Source organism: Neofelis nebulosa, chromosome 3, assembly GCF_028018385.1.
Source record: "Neofelis nebulosa isolate mNeoNeb1 chromosome 3, mNeoNeb1.pri, whole genome shotgun sequence".
Taxonomy (NCBI): Eukaryota; Metazoa; Chordata; class Mammalia; order Carnivora; family Felidae; genus Neofelis; species Neofelis nebulosa.
Genome location: NC_080784.1, coordinates 173,480,593 through 173,496,724, shown reverse-complemented (window position 1 = coordinate 173,496,724; position 16,132 = coordinate 173,480,593). Strand labels below are relative to the sequence as shown.

Sequence of the window (16,132 nt, the reverse complement as noted above, 5' to 3'; positions counted from 1 at the left end):
GTGGCTGCAATTGCTTGTCTCAAACCGCTGGGATAGGAAACATCTGTAGCCAATTGATAAAGAGGATATCTGCTGTGTGTACTCTAATCTTGAGGAAATAGGGATCCCAAAGTCACCTGGATTAGCCACAGACCAGAAAGGAGCCCTTTTAGAGTTCCTTTCAGTTGCTGAGGCACACGATGTTTGAAAACCCCCTCCTACTCCGTTCCAGAGGTAGAAAAGCATAAGTCACCATTGCTCAACTTCCTTAGAAATAGCCAATGAACGCTAGCATCTAGGCCTTAATAAGTGGCTAATCTGTAAACAAAAACACTGCCTTGTCTGCTTCTTGGAGCCACATAGTGAACAGTTTGCTGGTTAATCACCAGAGCTATGAGATATTACCCGTCTAGCTCTATGTGACAGAGTGGATGAGCTGCGTGGTGACAGGAAGAGGACACAATTGGACATCTAACCAGGGAATGAGGCAGTGGTCCACATGCCTATGAGGCCCCCAGCCCAGGGTGAGCATTGCTCCTGACTTGAGAAAGGCTTCCCAGAGACTGACAGAGGCAGGGAATGAGAACGGGCACTCCCAGGTGTAACATCTGGGGTAACATCTTTTTTTGCCAGGACGACTCCTTGGGGTCAGGAAGACCATGCCTGGAATCAAAGAAGAAAGGATCTAGAAAGTTCTAGAGCCAGGCAGGGTAGCTCTGAAATTCCAGTACAAAGAATCTGGCTTCAGCTAAATGACAGCGATTTCTTTCCTGGAGCTGGCCAACATTTGACCTCTGTCTACCTGACTGGTGGCTTAGATCCTTTATGTCACTCCCACTGTGGTGTAAGTCCTCCAAACACCTCTTTCTTGAATGCTACATAACTGATATTGATAAATGATATTTATTGAGTTCTCACTTGGTAGTTACTGGCCTAGGTACTGGGTAGTGTCCTAACATGTATTTTCTTATTTAATCTCACAACTACTATTATACCCACTTTATAGGTAAGCTGACTGAAGCACAGAGAGTTTAAGTAACTTTCTCAAGGCCACACAGCCAATTCCCAGCATAGCCAAGACTCTAGCCCAACGCCATCTGGCTCTGGAGTCCATGCTTCTAACCATGCTGCTTCTCTATTCAACAAATATTTATTAAGCACCTACTATGTACAGGTACAGTGCTTGCTGCTACATATAATCCTGGGGTGGACACCTAGTTTTCCTGCTCTGACCTGGACCAGGGCAGAGGTACAACTTGGACACCAGCGGAGTAGATCCAGAGTCTTGATTAGAGACATTTTTATTTTGGACGGAGTGGAGGGCACAGGGTAGGTCTGCATCAGTGCTGGTTGTTTATGCTGTGATCTGTTCTGATGGGCATCCATGCCCTACTAGTTGTAATTACTTTGAATATTGCCCTTGCCCACACAAAGTTTTCAAAAAAAAAAAAAATGAGCTTGAATGCTTGAGTTGGTCATGAGAGCACAGCTCCTGCAGTCCTCACTATTCCCTATTACCTTCTTATTTGCCTCTTCACTCATTTTGGCTACTATCTTCCATCTGAGTTCATAACTCCTACCCCATCCCTTTTGCATCCCAAGTCAGGCCCTGCATTGGCTCCCTAGTTCCCTGAAGGCTAGGTGGAAAGACTCCGAGTGGGCCTGGGGAAGACATTTAGAGCTGTGGGAGGTGAGGTCAGATGGGCAGGGAGTCAATCCTGATTGTGTTGAAGTGATATTTAATGTTGTGAAATGCTATCAATATGTCATGGGGTATAGTGCCTATTGGTGAGTTTGTCCGCTCCTTGGTATAATAAGGAAAACAAGAAGTCAGAGGGGAGGGGAGACACAAGGGCAAAACACAAAGTGTATGAACAAGGAATAGTCATTGAGGGAATGAGATACTTCCTGTCTGCCCAGAGCCCTTCGATCTGCCTGGGGGTCCTTTTCCTCCTTCTAGTCTAGCTCACTTGCTATTTCCTTTGAAACTCCCAGAAAGCTTACATCTTCCTTCTTAGAGCACATCTATTTACTATATTTTATTTTAACAACAGCCAACACCTACTGAGAGCTTCCTGTGCACCAAACACTGGTTTGAGTACTTTACTACTGACTCACTCAGTTATTACAGCGGTGCTACAAGCCAGACATATCATAATGGTGCTCAGTGTACCGATGGGTCAGACTGAAGTGCAGCCATGTTAGGTAACTTGCCAAAGTCAGACAGCTGTGAGCGGGAGAAGGGGGTTTCACTGCAGCCACTGGGGCTAGGAGTCTGTGCTCTCAGCCACTGTGCCACACTGCCTCTCTTGGCTTCTCGTCTGTTCGGACATCAGTCTGTTGGACTGGCCTGTGCGCTTCTGGAGCTTGGTCTTACTTGAGTCCCCATGTCCAGTGCATAGTACCTGCCCCTCTGGAGGGTTCAGTAAGCCAGCACGTACATAAGCACCATGTTATCTTTAACAGAGACATTTTTGTTCAGAGATTTTCAGGGTGAATCTTTCTTTACATCTTAGGACTATCTTGGGCAGCATGCTGTTTCTTTGAGGGAGGGCTCCAAAACCAGGGCTAGAAATGGGCTCTTCATTTGGAGAGGTTACACAGCTAGAGCTTAGAGCATCTACAGATTTCCCCCTCTATCTGAAAGTACAGTGTTCCCATGAAACCTTTCATAAGCCAAAATAGCGTAAAGCACAGAAGCAATTACCACTTATTTATATGGAGAAATTTTGAGTGTTCCCCAGACTCAAAAAATAACCTTTCATAGGCTTTTCTGATGCCTTCGGGACACTTCTTGCTAACAAATACACAGATGTTCGTGACACAGTTCAAAGCTATGGTGGCTTGATGCTGAGATGCTGAGTGTGGTTCCTGGGGAAGGAGCTCAGATGGGGCCCCCCCTCATTGCCGCGCTGCCTCTGTAACGGCTTGCTGTCACACAAACACTGAATGCTATTTTTGCTTTTCACTTTTTCTCACAAAAGCAAAAACTCTCTTGGGTTTCTTTCCGTTAGTGAAAACAGGTAGTAATGTAGGTCTTTTGCAAAAGCCGAGTGGCATAATGTGAACTTTCAAAAAGTGGATACATGTATGTGATCTCATTTTAAAAGAGGTGCATAAGGGGTGCCTGGGTGGCTCAGTCTGTTAAGTGTCCGACTTCGGCTCAGGCCATGATCTCATGGTTCATGAGTTTGAGCTCCACGTAGGGCTCTGTGCTGACAGAACCCTCTGCCCCTCCCCCACTCGCACTCTACCCCTCTCTCTCTCAAAACTAAGTAAACATTAAAAAAAAAAGCGCATAGGCAGCTTCCAATGGGTAAATTGGGGATGGTTTGAACGTCAAAATAATTAAAGACAACCATGAGTTATAAAGTATTGAAAAATTGCAATCCACTCATCCATGCTAGGAAAGAGATAAGGGGGAAGAAAGGGCTCTTGCTTCCAGTAGAAAGCCGTGTGCTGGCTGATACTGTGCAGGATGTGCTGGAGATTGAAAGTTACCAGTTACAATCCTCCACTAAGAGATTGGCCCAGGCAAGAATCCTCAATGGTTGCTAAATCTAAATGGAAGTTTTGATGAGGAAGAGGATACTTGCGTGGTCTTAAAGTGCCACTCAAAGATTCCTTATTGCAAGGGAAAAAATGGTAACTGCACCGTGAAGAAGTCAGATCACACCTTGACTGTGTGATTAAAATTTATGCCTCCAGTAAGGGGCAGATGGACTTTGTCTGCTTCCAGATGTGATGCCCTGAGAAGGACATAGCATCTCCGTAATGTTGGGGTCAGGAATATATAACCTGAGTTTAATGGTGAGGAAACATCAAAAGCCCCAAATGAAAAAATTCTTTTAAAAACAGGAGAGGAGGGGCGACTGGGTGGCTCAGTCGGTTAAGCGTCCGACTTCGGCTCAGGTCATGATCTCGCAGTTGGTGGGTTCAGGCCCCACGTCGGGCTCTGTGCTCACAGCTCAGAGCCTGGAACCTGTTTCGGATTCTGTATCTCCCTCTCTCTCTCTGCCCTTCCCCTGCTCACGCTCTGTCTGTGTCTCAAAAATAAATAAACATTAAAAAAATTTAAAAAAATAAAAACAGGAGAGGAAACTAGTAGTCTTCAAAAATATCAGTGTCATAAAAGACAAAGAAAGACTAGGTAAAATGTGTCAAGTTAAAGGAGACTAATGAGTCCCAGCAATCAAATACTCTAACTGACCCTGATCTCAGGCCAGATCCTGTTCTAAAGAAAATAAAGCATCATTCAGAACATCAGTGAGTCCATTAATAAACTAGGGAGAAAGATAGTAGGTTAGATATAATTACTTTACCAATGTTGTATTTACTAAGGTTGGTAACTGTACTATGTTATACAAGACAATATACTCAAAATACACACTAAAGTGTTTAGGAGTAAATGGCCTACCATATATGCCCTTTAGATGGGTAGATAGATAGATGGGCAGGCAGATAATCAGATGAGCAAAATAGGAACTATAGAGGAATATGGGATAAGGGAATAGTATTCTTTGCTTTTCTGTAAGCTTGACATTAAAAAAAGCACATTTGTTTATTTATTTAAACTTTATTTACTTTGAGAAAGAGAGAGAGCAAACAGAGGAGGGGCAGAGAGAGAGAGAGAGAGAGAGAGAGAATGCCAAATAGGCTCCATGCTCTCGGTGCAAAGCCCAATATGGGGCTCGAACTCACCAACTGTGAGATCATGACCTGAGCCAAAATCTAGAGTCAGGTGCATAATCAACTGAGCCACCCAGGTGCTCCCCAAAAAGAAAAAAGTTTTAAAAGGCAAATACATGCTACTGTGATGCAGAGATTGTGGAGGGGAAAGGGCAGAAGCAGGGCAAATGGTTAGGGTGTCATTGCAATAACTGTAGGTAAGAGAAGACAGTGGGTTAGACCAGGACAGTAAGCGGAGAAGGGGCAGGAAGTGCCCAGATTCTGGATATGCCCTGAAGGTAGAGCTAATGGATTTGCTAATGCATTCATTCCTTGTGGAGCTGAGAGAAGGAAAGGAAACCTGAGGAGAGACTTGAGGATTCTGGCCTGACCAACTGGGGGGAACGGAGTTGTGAATAACTGAGATGTGGAAGATGAGGGAAAGAGCAGGTTTGAAATGGAAGATCATGAGTCTGGTTTTGGACATGTGCCTGGTTAAGTGGATTTATGGAATATATGATCTAACTTTAGGTAAGCTAAAGCTTATAAAATGGATAACTAGCCTTAAAAGATTCTTCCAAGGTAGCCATGAATCAAAGACAAACTTAATAATGTGAGCACAAAGTGAATTTGCATTTTTGGTGGGCAGGACTCTGAGTGGGGCCAGCAATGACAACCCTTAAAATCAACTGGGGGGGGGGGTGGGCTAAATGGGTGATGGGCATTAAGGAGGGCACTTGTTGGGATGAGCACTGGGTGTTATATATGTGATGAATTACTGAGTTCTACTTCTGAGCCAAGACTATACTGTATGTTGACTAACTTGAGAAAAAAAGAAAAGAAGAAAAAATCTTTAATCATCATCAAAAAAAAAATCTACTGTTGATTATAAGCTGAACTTAGAATCAGACCCCAGAATAACTGTAATACAAGGTGTTAAGCCAATATTTTTAAATATTTTAAATATAACAAAGCAATCACATTGCTCTTATCAAAAACAATAAAATGCTTTTATTATATATTTTAATATAATTTATTATTAGGTGAATTAATGTCTATTTCATCTTTAATTCAACCCATTAAAATGTCTATTTTTAGTGTATGTTCTATCATGTAAATAATATATTCATAAGTAGTACATGTATATAACATAAATAAATATACATAAATGGCTGGGGGGTACATGCTCAAAAATTCAACATATGTGGAGATCAGAAAAGTTTGGAGATGCAAAAACAATAAAAGCAAAAATAAACAGGTGGGACTATATCAAACTAAAAGCCCCTGCACAGCAAAGGAAACCATTAAAAAAATTAAAAGTCAACTATGGAACGGGAGAAAATACTTGCAAGCCACAAATCTGATAAGGGTTCATATCTAAAATGTAAAAGTAACTCAAACAGCAGACACAAAATAACCCAATTAAAAAATGGGCCAAGAATCTGAATAGACATTTTTTCCAAGGAAGACATACAAATGGCCCATGGGTCCATGAGAAGGTGCTTGCCATCACTAGAAATACAAATAAAAACCACACAGAGATATCCCTTCATACCTGTTAGGAGAGTTATAAAAAAGACAAGAGACAATAGATGTTGGTGAGGATGTGGAGAAAGTGGAACCCTCTTACACTGTTGGTGGGAATGCAAACTGGTGCAGCCACTGGGAAAACATTATGGAGGCTCCTCAAGAAATTAAAAATAGAATTACCATATGATCCAGCAATCCCACTTCTGAGTTTTTATCCAGAGGAAATACACTCATTATCTTGAAGAGATATTAGTATTCCCATGGTCATTGCAGTATGTTGTTCCTATAGTCAAGTTGTGGAAACAACCTGAGTGTCTGTTGATGGATGAGTGATATATATATATATATATATATATATATATACACATAATACACATAATAATGATATATATATATACACATAATATACATAATAATGTGTATATATATATATAATATTTAGACATACACAATGTAAGGATAATACATATTATATATTAATTGAATGCATTCTACAAAATAATTGAATATTATTCAGTCTTAAAAAATAAAGAAATCCTGCCATTTGTTGATTCACATGGATGAATGTGGAAGGCATTATGCTAAATGAAATAAGCCAGACAGAGAAAGGCAAATACTGTATGGTATCACTTACACAGAGAATCTAAAAAGAAAAAAATAGATTAAGAATGTCGAACTCATAGAAACAGAGGTAGAATGGAGGTTCCTTGGGGCTGGGGGGAGGATTAGTAAAAGGGTACAAACTTTTGGTTTGAAAACAACAACCAAAGAACAAAATTTTACAAAAGGAAAAATTTGGAGACCTCTATAACCTACAGTGCGAATTCCAGGGGTAAAGCTGTTACCTCTGCTACTGTCTGTTCCCTCTTCCAGCAAAGGTACAGTGTGGTTGGAGTAGTGTCATATCAGACCCACTGCCTGGTACCCAGCTCAGTGAAAATGTATCGAGTGCAGTAACAAGTTCTGTCCACAGCATGTGAGTGACAGCATGCCATCTAATAGAATAGCGTGCAACTTCTAAAAAGAAGAGACCAATTTGGATTGATGAAGAAAGACGCCCAAGATGTAATAAATGAAAAAAAGTGTGGTAGAACAGTGTGGTGTCAAATAAACAAGCATATATATGTGCCTTTATATTCATAGAAGACTTCTGGTAGCAGTGGGCAGTGGTTACCTCTAGGAAGTGGTACTAGTTAGAAGAACCCTCTTTTACTTTGAATTTCAATTTACTTATTTAAAAAAATTTTTTTTTATTTTAGAAAGAGAGAGAACACGAGCTGGGGAGAGGGGCAGAGGGAGAGAGAGAGAGAGAGAGAGAGAGAGAGAGAGAATCCCAAGCAGCTTCCATGCTGTCAGTGTGGAGCCCGATGCAGGATTTGATCCCACAATCCTAGGATCATGACATGAGCCAAAATCAAGAGTCGGATGTTTAACCGACTGAGCCACCCAGGCACCGCTCAATTTACTTTTTAATGTATTGTTTAAATTTAAAAATATACTGTAAACATGCATTAGTCCAATTTTTAAAAGTTTCTAAAAATTTCAGGCTTTTGAAATTCCTTTTATGATTTTATTATTATGAGATACATAGTGTTTTGTACTAAGATGACCATGACAACACTGATCAAAATGGTGTAAGATTGAAAAAAAAAGGTGTAAGATTGGCAATAATCTAAATGTCGAGCATTAAGGGAATGGTTACGTAAATAATGGAAAATTGACTGTAATATAATGCGGTATTTAAAAAAAAATCAATATTCTGAGAATTTCAGCCAGATGGGAAATGCTGACAATATACTAAGTGAGAAAAGCAAGATCTATGTAAATTCAGTGTTAATATCAACAATATTAAAAATACATAGAAAAAAAAGCCTGGAAGAAAATATCCCCAAATGATAACAGTGGTTGCCTCTGACGGTGAGATTATGGGGGATTTTTCTCTTTCTGGACCTGTGTATTTTCATCTTCCTTTCCATTTTTGTGCAACGAGCTTGCATTATTTTGTAATGTGAAAGAAAAAGAAAGTAAAATACTGAGAAAACCATTACATGCGTTCCTGGCATGAGTCAGGAGCTGAATTTTCATGTTTAAATTAGTTTCAGAAACACAGGAGTGGTTTCTAGGCAACCTGCTTGGGAAATCATGCTCCTTTCCTTTGTTGCTGTAGTGTGTGTGAGGGTCTCAGAGAAAATGTAGGAGATGAATCTTTGTGAAAGCAGACTCCTGCTAAGGAAAAACAACTTTTGCCACTCCGTTTCGGTCACGGAGACTTGAGTTATCGTGACCCCAGGGACACATAGGGACCCGAGTTTTGTGCGGTTTTTGTGTCAGGGGGTTGTGTGTGTGTGAGTGGGTATGTGTTTTGGCAAACGAGTGATTGATTTTAATGACGATTGCCATAGGTAGGTACAATAGCTATTCAAGTCTCTGCCTGTGGTGTGAGAAATGGGTAGGGGGTGGGGGGCGGGGCGGGGCCCGAGGCATACGAACCCAGACCAATAACCCCAGGTTGATGGCTTTCCTGAGAATTCAGGGCTGTGAATTCAGACAGTGAGTGGCAAGGTTTTAAAAGACGGATTGCAGCTCAAGATGTGAAAAGATTGCCTCATCATCATGTGAACCATTTACTATCATTATAGACAATCCTGCTGAGCCAAAGGGCTTTAATCAGGAGGAAACACTGAAAAATGGAATCGGAGCTAAGAAACCCTTGGCCTAGTCTGATGGCTTGTGGAGGATGGGATGAGTTAAGAATGCTTTTTAGCCTCAAGGGAGCCACGTTCTTTACTAAGAGTTAGCAGAAGGGGCAGAAGGTATTGTTTTCAGCTCACAGTGTATGTTTTGTAGACCCTGACTACATTTTTCGTCAAGAATGACACGCATTCTGCTTGATAAATGGGGTCTGAGCTTAGCTTCTTGCTCCTAGGCCCCCTAGTGGTTGTCTTTTGCAATTAAATAAATTAAGTGAGTAGGTAAATAAGCATTTGGACAATGATAGCATTTGTCTAAGGGTTACTGCCTTTGACTTTGGCAACTCCCAGACTTTGTCAAAGCACAAGAGGGGTGGTTGCAAATCAGGATCTCTGCCTCAGGGAGGAAAGACCCATTTCCTAATAGAAGGTGGGACAGGAGGGCAGGAATCTTCCAAAGTGGATGGTAATGAGCTTATTCTGTCTCCGCACTTTTTCTTTTTTTTCTGTCTCCACACTTCTGAACCCACATCCTGCATTCCACTTAGTAATAGTCCACTGGGTCTGCTCACCCCTCCTTTAGGGTGACAGACACCTGGAGGGTAAAGGAAGAGGGGGACTAATATTTACTGATCCCCTTCTCGCATGGTAGCTCTTGAGGACAAAACACTTCTCTTTTCATGTTTGTTTGCAGGGCTTAGCACATGTGTTTGTGCTAAATGTTTGCAGTCTTGAATGCTATATGGAGGCCATGAGAAAAGTGAGGTGCAGAGAGGTTAACAAATGTCTGAGATCTCTAGCGAATAAATGGCAAAACAGAAACTCAAACCCCAAGTTCAAAGAATCTACTCTTTTCTTTCTACCAGGATGTCCCCCAATCTCACCCCATGCCCTCTGGCTTGCTGGTCCAACCTGTCAGGTGAGAGCTATGCTGTCTCTGTGTCTTTTGAGCCATCACCCTGGGGGCCAATGGCTTCTCCCTTCTCTGAACTTCTCCTTTGGTAGAGAGTGAGTCACCCCTTTGAGGCATATTCTTCTTGTATTTCTTGTTCAACTCTTGTTTATTTATTTATGATTCAACTTTTCTTAGAAGTTTGTCTTTTTTCTCCATTAGCACCTTGAGGGAAGGGGCAATGTATTAATTCTTCCATAAACTCTCTGCCCAGCATCTAGTAAATTTTTGCAATGAGACTAGATTAAGTAGCAGGGTTCTGGTCAGAACCTGCTCCCCGGGGGCCTTTTGTATTAGGAAAATAGCAAACAATTTTAATTTTTATCTAAAAATATTCCTTTTCATCAAAAATAATTAAGCGATGTTTCCCCCCTGCCAAGGGGCTTGCCACCTAAGGTGAGTTAAATACAGATCTTTCTCTAGGAGCTTAGAATCTTGAGCATATATGTAGCTTGACTGTTACTGCACTGCACTGGGGTCAAAAATGGAATCTAAACTCACTTAGCTCCTTCCATTCTGACTGGAATCTGTTGGCTCCCAGGCCAAACACAGTGCACCCCTTCCAAAGCAGAGTCTGCTCTGACAAGCCGGAACATTGATGGAGCTGGGAACAAGTAGCTGGCTTCTCTACCAGGTACATTTATATCCGGGTTTCTTCTTCCTCTTAAGGCTGCCCTGCAGGGAGCCAGGCTGGCCCAGGTACAGGCAGAGTAAGGTTAGGACCCAAAGCACTCAGCTGCCACCATGCTTTCCCAGAGGACACCAGGCAGTGTCATTCCTCAGGGGAGGCTGACCAAGGCTGCCTGGGGAAGCCTGGCGTAGGAAGAGGTGAGCTGGCCATCAGAAGACCTCTTGACAGACTCTTGTTCTTGCCACAACAATAGTGTATTTCATGAGCATTTATTGGGCCTTTTGTGTATCCCAGGCACTGGGGATAACAAGACAAATAGAGCCTTTGGGAGCTATTCAGTCTGGTTGGGGGAACAACCTTGTAAGCAATTAAACAGTAGGACAGGCATTATAGTAGAAGCATGTCTGAGAAACCTCAAGAACATGGAGGAGGAAGCACAGAATTCTGCCCGGAGAGGCTAGAAATAAGCTTAATTGATTAGGCAACTCTCAGAATGAGTCTTCAAAGAGAAGCAATTGTTCAGTGGTTGGGCAAGGCAGGATGAGCACGCTAGACTGAAGGAATGACATATACGCAGCATGGTGGCAGGAAGGAGTGCTGCAAATCCTTCCTGGCACTAAAGCTATGGGGGGTGGGGGGAAGAGGCGGAGCTGAGAATATGAAGGGCCTCATATGCTGTGTCTTAGGGTGGAGCTCTGCCCTATGGATGACAGGGGAACATGGAAGGATTTCGAATGGGGAGCAGGGAGTGTGTCATGGTCAGATGTCAAAAGGTCTACGTAATGACGATGTGAAGGAAGGACTAGAAGAAGAAGAGGCTGAAGTACAGGGACCAGTCCTGAGGTGATTTGCAATAGTCCAGGCCACACTAACTTGTCATGTGTCACGGAAGATGAGAAAGGTGGTATGTCCTCAGGAGATGGGACCGATGAAGCCTGGTGACAGATGGGATGTGGTGGTTTGTGAAGGGAGTCTAGGCCAACTCACAGTTTGGGCATAGAGAAATGGGAATGGTGGCTCCATGCACCAAAATCAGGAATGCGTGAGAGGGTAGGGGGAGGAGGTCAGGGGGACAGATGAGTTAAATTTTGGCCATGTCTAAAGTGCATGTGGGACACCTGAGCAGAGCTATCTAGTAACTGGTTGGTATGTGGGCATCTGAGCTCAGGGAAGATGCTGGTTTTTGATGGAGGAAGGCTGGATCAGGCTTCTCTCTCTGTAGACATTCAATAAACATTGTTTTGAATAGCTAATTAATGATTACAGGGCACTGGGAAAACAGAATGATGTTGCAATGTAAATGTGGATGCTCTCACAGTAATGGACTGATGGTTGCAGAAAAGCTCAAGCTAAATAACACTAATTTTTTCCTGCTATAAATAAACCTTCTTCTGCAGTCGGGGTTTCCAATTACACAGTGAAAAGAAATGCAGCAGTGGAAATGAGGAAGGGGGGCATATGGAAGGCATATCATGCCTGCAGCGTGAAAATGTTAGCAAGTTCCAGCCCAAACGGATAAGGTAGTAATTTGATCTGGTGGAAAAGAGATGAGAGTCTAATGCCCTCGGTCCAAGTACCGGTTTCTCAACTACCTAGTTAGGTGTCTGTAAAGCTCATCGATGTGCAGTAAATGTTTTCTACCTACCTTTAGAGACATAGTCATGTTTTAGGCTCTTTATGTGTGCTATTACTTCATTCAATCCTCAGAACAAACACATGGTGGGTCCTTTATTATGTTTCTTTGCAAATAAAAAACTGAACACAGAGGGTTTAGGTGACTTACTCAAGACCACCCAACTGAAAAATGGCAGTTGCAAGATTTGAACCCAGACAGTCTTGGGCCCAGAATCTGTTAAGAGGCAATTAACTGCTGTGCATTTCTGCCTCTCCATGTAAAAGAGTTAGGAAATTCCACTGTGCTGGGCTTTTGTGCCCAAAATCGGTGCACAGATTTTGTAAAGGGCAAGAAGCAGAATTTATAGTAAGTCCTAAATTATAGGTGCATATTTGTATTATGCTCTCCCATAATAAGTCTTTCGAGGAAGTGGTATTTAAAGATTTGTCCCATATCTTCTTTTTGGGGAAAGCTCTGGGAGTTCCTAAAATTATGTGACTTTGTGTTTGAAGATGACAGCAGACTACCTGAGCAGCAGTATTGTTCAGCATTAGAGATAACGGTTTATGGAATTCAGCACAATAATAGTGGTCATGGGCTCATGAGTAAGAGAGACATTGCTTCCATCCCACATCTGCCACTTGGACATGTTGTTGAAAACTCTCCATGTCTGCTTCCTTGTCTATACATGAGATAACACTAATAACTTAGTGGGGCTATAAGGGTTACAGGGGTACAGAGTTCATAATCCAGGGTAAGAGAGTCACTGAGTGCGCTAAGCATAATACAAATAGGCGTATGAGAATTGGGGGAGGTGTGTTCTAGGAAAAAGGAAGAGCGGAAGGCTTGCTTTGGCAGGGAACTTGAGCATGTGATGGACTACAAGAAGGTCAGTGAGACCATCTCATAAACTTATTAAGCAACTAGCATTTTTTTTTACATCTTCAAAGTCAGCATTTCTCTATCATGCACGTATAACTAATAAAGCAAAACTTATGATTTTAAGGAAATAATTTTCTCCAAACACTTAAGTGTTGATTGCAAACCTAATTAAGTTCTTCTACCCATTCAACTAAAGTCACAACATGAACACATTGGATTTCCTTAAATGCATCAAATGTCTTAAAAACCTGATAAAACACACACCAGTTTTGCAATGATTACAGAAATTATTATGTAAAATTTATTTTTAAATTGCTAATATCGTGGATTTAAGGTTGCTTGTTCATCATCTCCATTGTTACCCATATCTTAATTCTTATTTTTATTTTATACTTTCCTCAGATTACAATTTTATACCAACTTATGGTTGCAATACCCATATAGATTACCCCCATCCTCCCCCACCCCACCCCCCAAAATTTCAGACTAGTCAAAATTGTGGATTCTGTGATCAAATGATTGAGTCTTAGTGGGGATACCAGACCTAGCAATTCAAACCTGCACAATTAGTCTTTAGGTTGAACCTTTGAAAAAATAATCAAGTCTCATTTCTGATGTCACAGAAATTTTAAGTTCAAAGGGATTTTGAGTTTAGAAACCAGAAACATATATTCCTTGAAGTTTTCACAATCTCTATTGCCCATCCCACAATTCAGCCATTATTATATATTGATTTGATCTGTCAGTATAACTAGCAACTTAGGTAAACTTTATCAGTACCTCATTATAATTATAGAGTCACCTAGAGCCTTGCTACTCACAGTGTGGTCCAGGTACCAACAGCCTCAGCATTGTGTGGGCTGAAGAATCTCAGGTTCACTTCAGATAAGCTGACTCAGAACCTGCATTTTCACAAGACATCCATCCACCCTGTGATTTGACCGCACTTTAAAGGCAAGAAGCACCAGTATAAGGAATTCATCTCCCTGAGGGTGAGGGGTCAAGCCTGAAGTTGGCACTCCCTTTGCAGCACATTCAATTAATTTGTCATCTTGGAACCCAGTGTCTCTCCTTCTTTTCTTATAGTTTGAGACTGTATTTTTAACTGCTAAGATTTTCTGCTACACTGATCAAGAGTAGAGGGCCTGGGACTGAATCTGAGAAGTCCAGCACTGAAGAAGGGGGTAGATGAGGAGGAGTCGCCCGGAAAGCTAGGGGGGAACCAGGCGGGCTTCACTGTCATGGAAGCCCAGAGCAGTGACCTTTCGAGGACATAATATTTGTCAGGTTCTCTTATCACACTGATAAGCATGTAGTGAGCACTCCCTAAATATTAGCCGTTGTTCCTGCTGTGGTTATTAGTAGTAACTTAAAAATGAAGAATTTAACTTAAATTTAAAATTTGAGTAATGTAAAAATGAGGGGCGCCTGGGTGGCTCAGACGGTTGAGCATCTGACTCTTGATTTGGGCTCAGGTCATGATCTCAGGGTTGCGGCCCGGGCTCCACGCGGGGCTGCACGCTGAGTGTGGAGCCTGCTTAAGATTCTGTCTCCCTATGCCTCTCTCTACTACTCGTGCTCTCTCTCTCTTTAAAACAGTGATGAAAAAATAAAATAAAAATGAAGAACAGATGCTGTCTTGGGCAAACTGGAAAACCTCAAAAGGAGCATCGTCACAGAGATTTCCCACAAGAGCCATTTTCCTGGGCCTTCGGGGAAGAATCTACAGTCCCTTCCAGGGTGTTGAATGGAGAAGGGTTAATTTTCAGAATGACCTCAGAAAAAAAATAAGGTCAGAGGAAATAGTCCATTGGCTTTTGGAGTATTTACATTTCCTTCCTTTTTTTTTTTTTTTTTTAATTTTTTTTTTTTTCAACATTTTTTATTTATTTTTGGGACAGAGAGAGACAGAGCATGAACGGGGGAGGGGCAGAGAGAGAGGGAGACACAGAATCGGAAACAGGCTCCAGGCTCCGAGCCATCGGCCCAGAGCCTGACGCGGGGCTCGAACTCACAGACCGCGAGATCGTGACCTGGCTGAAGTCGGACGCTTAACCGACTGCGCCACCCAGGCGCCCCTACATTTCCTTCCGAGGGCAGGATGAGGTGGCACGAGGGAGAGGGTGATAATGTGCGTAGATAAACGTATTTTTAAAGAATGCTACAACTTTTCTACCACTCCGTTTACTGACCTTTGACCATAGCACTCCATGCATTTGCTTTTTTTTTTTTTTTTTTTTTTTAACAGAAGCAAATGGTTTGGATGCTGTTTTCAAAATTCCCTGCCCTACAGGAGTGAGAGGTCTAGTCCTGGAAGCCTGGTGAAGAGTTGATTTCTCTGAGACCCTCCTGAAATATTGTTTTGGTCTCACAGAATTGTGCTGTTAGAAATTGATCCAGCTATGGGGTGAGGAAAAAATAATGCAGGGACATCCTAGAAAGTATACTGATTAGGACAAACTGACTCTAATAATCTATTTCCTACCTTGAATATGTTAATAGGTTGCATTATCACAAGCATTTAGCTATTAGCCCGCAATCCTGGACAGGTGGATGGGTCTCTGTAGATTTAGTATTTGAAGCTGTTGCATCTCAGACCGTTTTGTGCCATCTCTTCAGAACTGGTTAAAAACCACAGATTTTATTTATGACGTTATCCTGATTGCCTTGTGCGAGGGCCTGCGGGGAGTTTACAGAGACACCTGGTGGCTGGTAAGGTGAAGTACCCTGGCTTTGTTAGATAATAAAGGATTCGAATTGTATCTAAAATTTGGGTAATTTTTGTGGTTGAGAATTCCATTGTTTTTTTTCCAAATATTTTAGTAGGATTGCCATCACATATATTTAAAAATTAGACTTTGAATCATATAGATGATTTTTATAGGCTCCAGCCTCGCTTTCCTTAAAGAAACAATCAACCAAATGAATTGACCAGCATCATCAGCTGGGCTAAATCTAACCAAGGCCAGGACTAGGGTGAGGCAAGAGTGAATTTAAGGAGGCACCATTCAGTAATGAACATATATAGCTTTTTAATGCGATATTTTATTTATTTTTTTTTAAAGTTTATTTATTTTTAAGAGAGAGAGAGAGCACGAGAAGGGCAGAGGGAGAGAGTGAGAGAGAGAATCCCAAGCAGGCTCCACACTGTCCCACGGTGCCAGAGGTGGGGCTCAAACTCATCA

General features: G+C 41.9%; 1 protein-coding gene across 1 annotated transcript in view; it reads left to right on the top strand.

Moving 5' to 3' along the window:
• Positions 1–299: 299 nt before the first annotated feature.
• CHRNA9 (cholinergic receptor nicotinic alpha 9 subunit) overlaps positions 300–16,132 on the top strand; it is a 42,315-nt gene continuing 26,482 nt past the window's right edge. The window contains exon 1 of the mRNA XM_058722780.1: positions 300–503. The gene's annotated coding sequence lies outside the window, so the exon portion shown is untranslated. The remainder of the gene's footprint in view (positions 504–16,132) is intronic.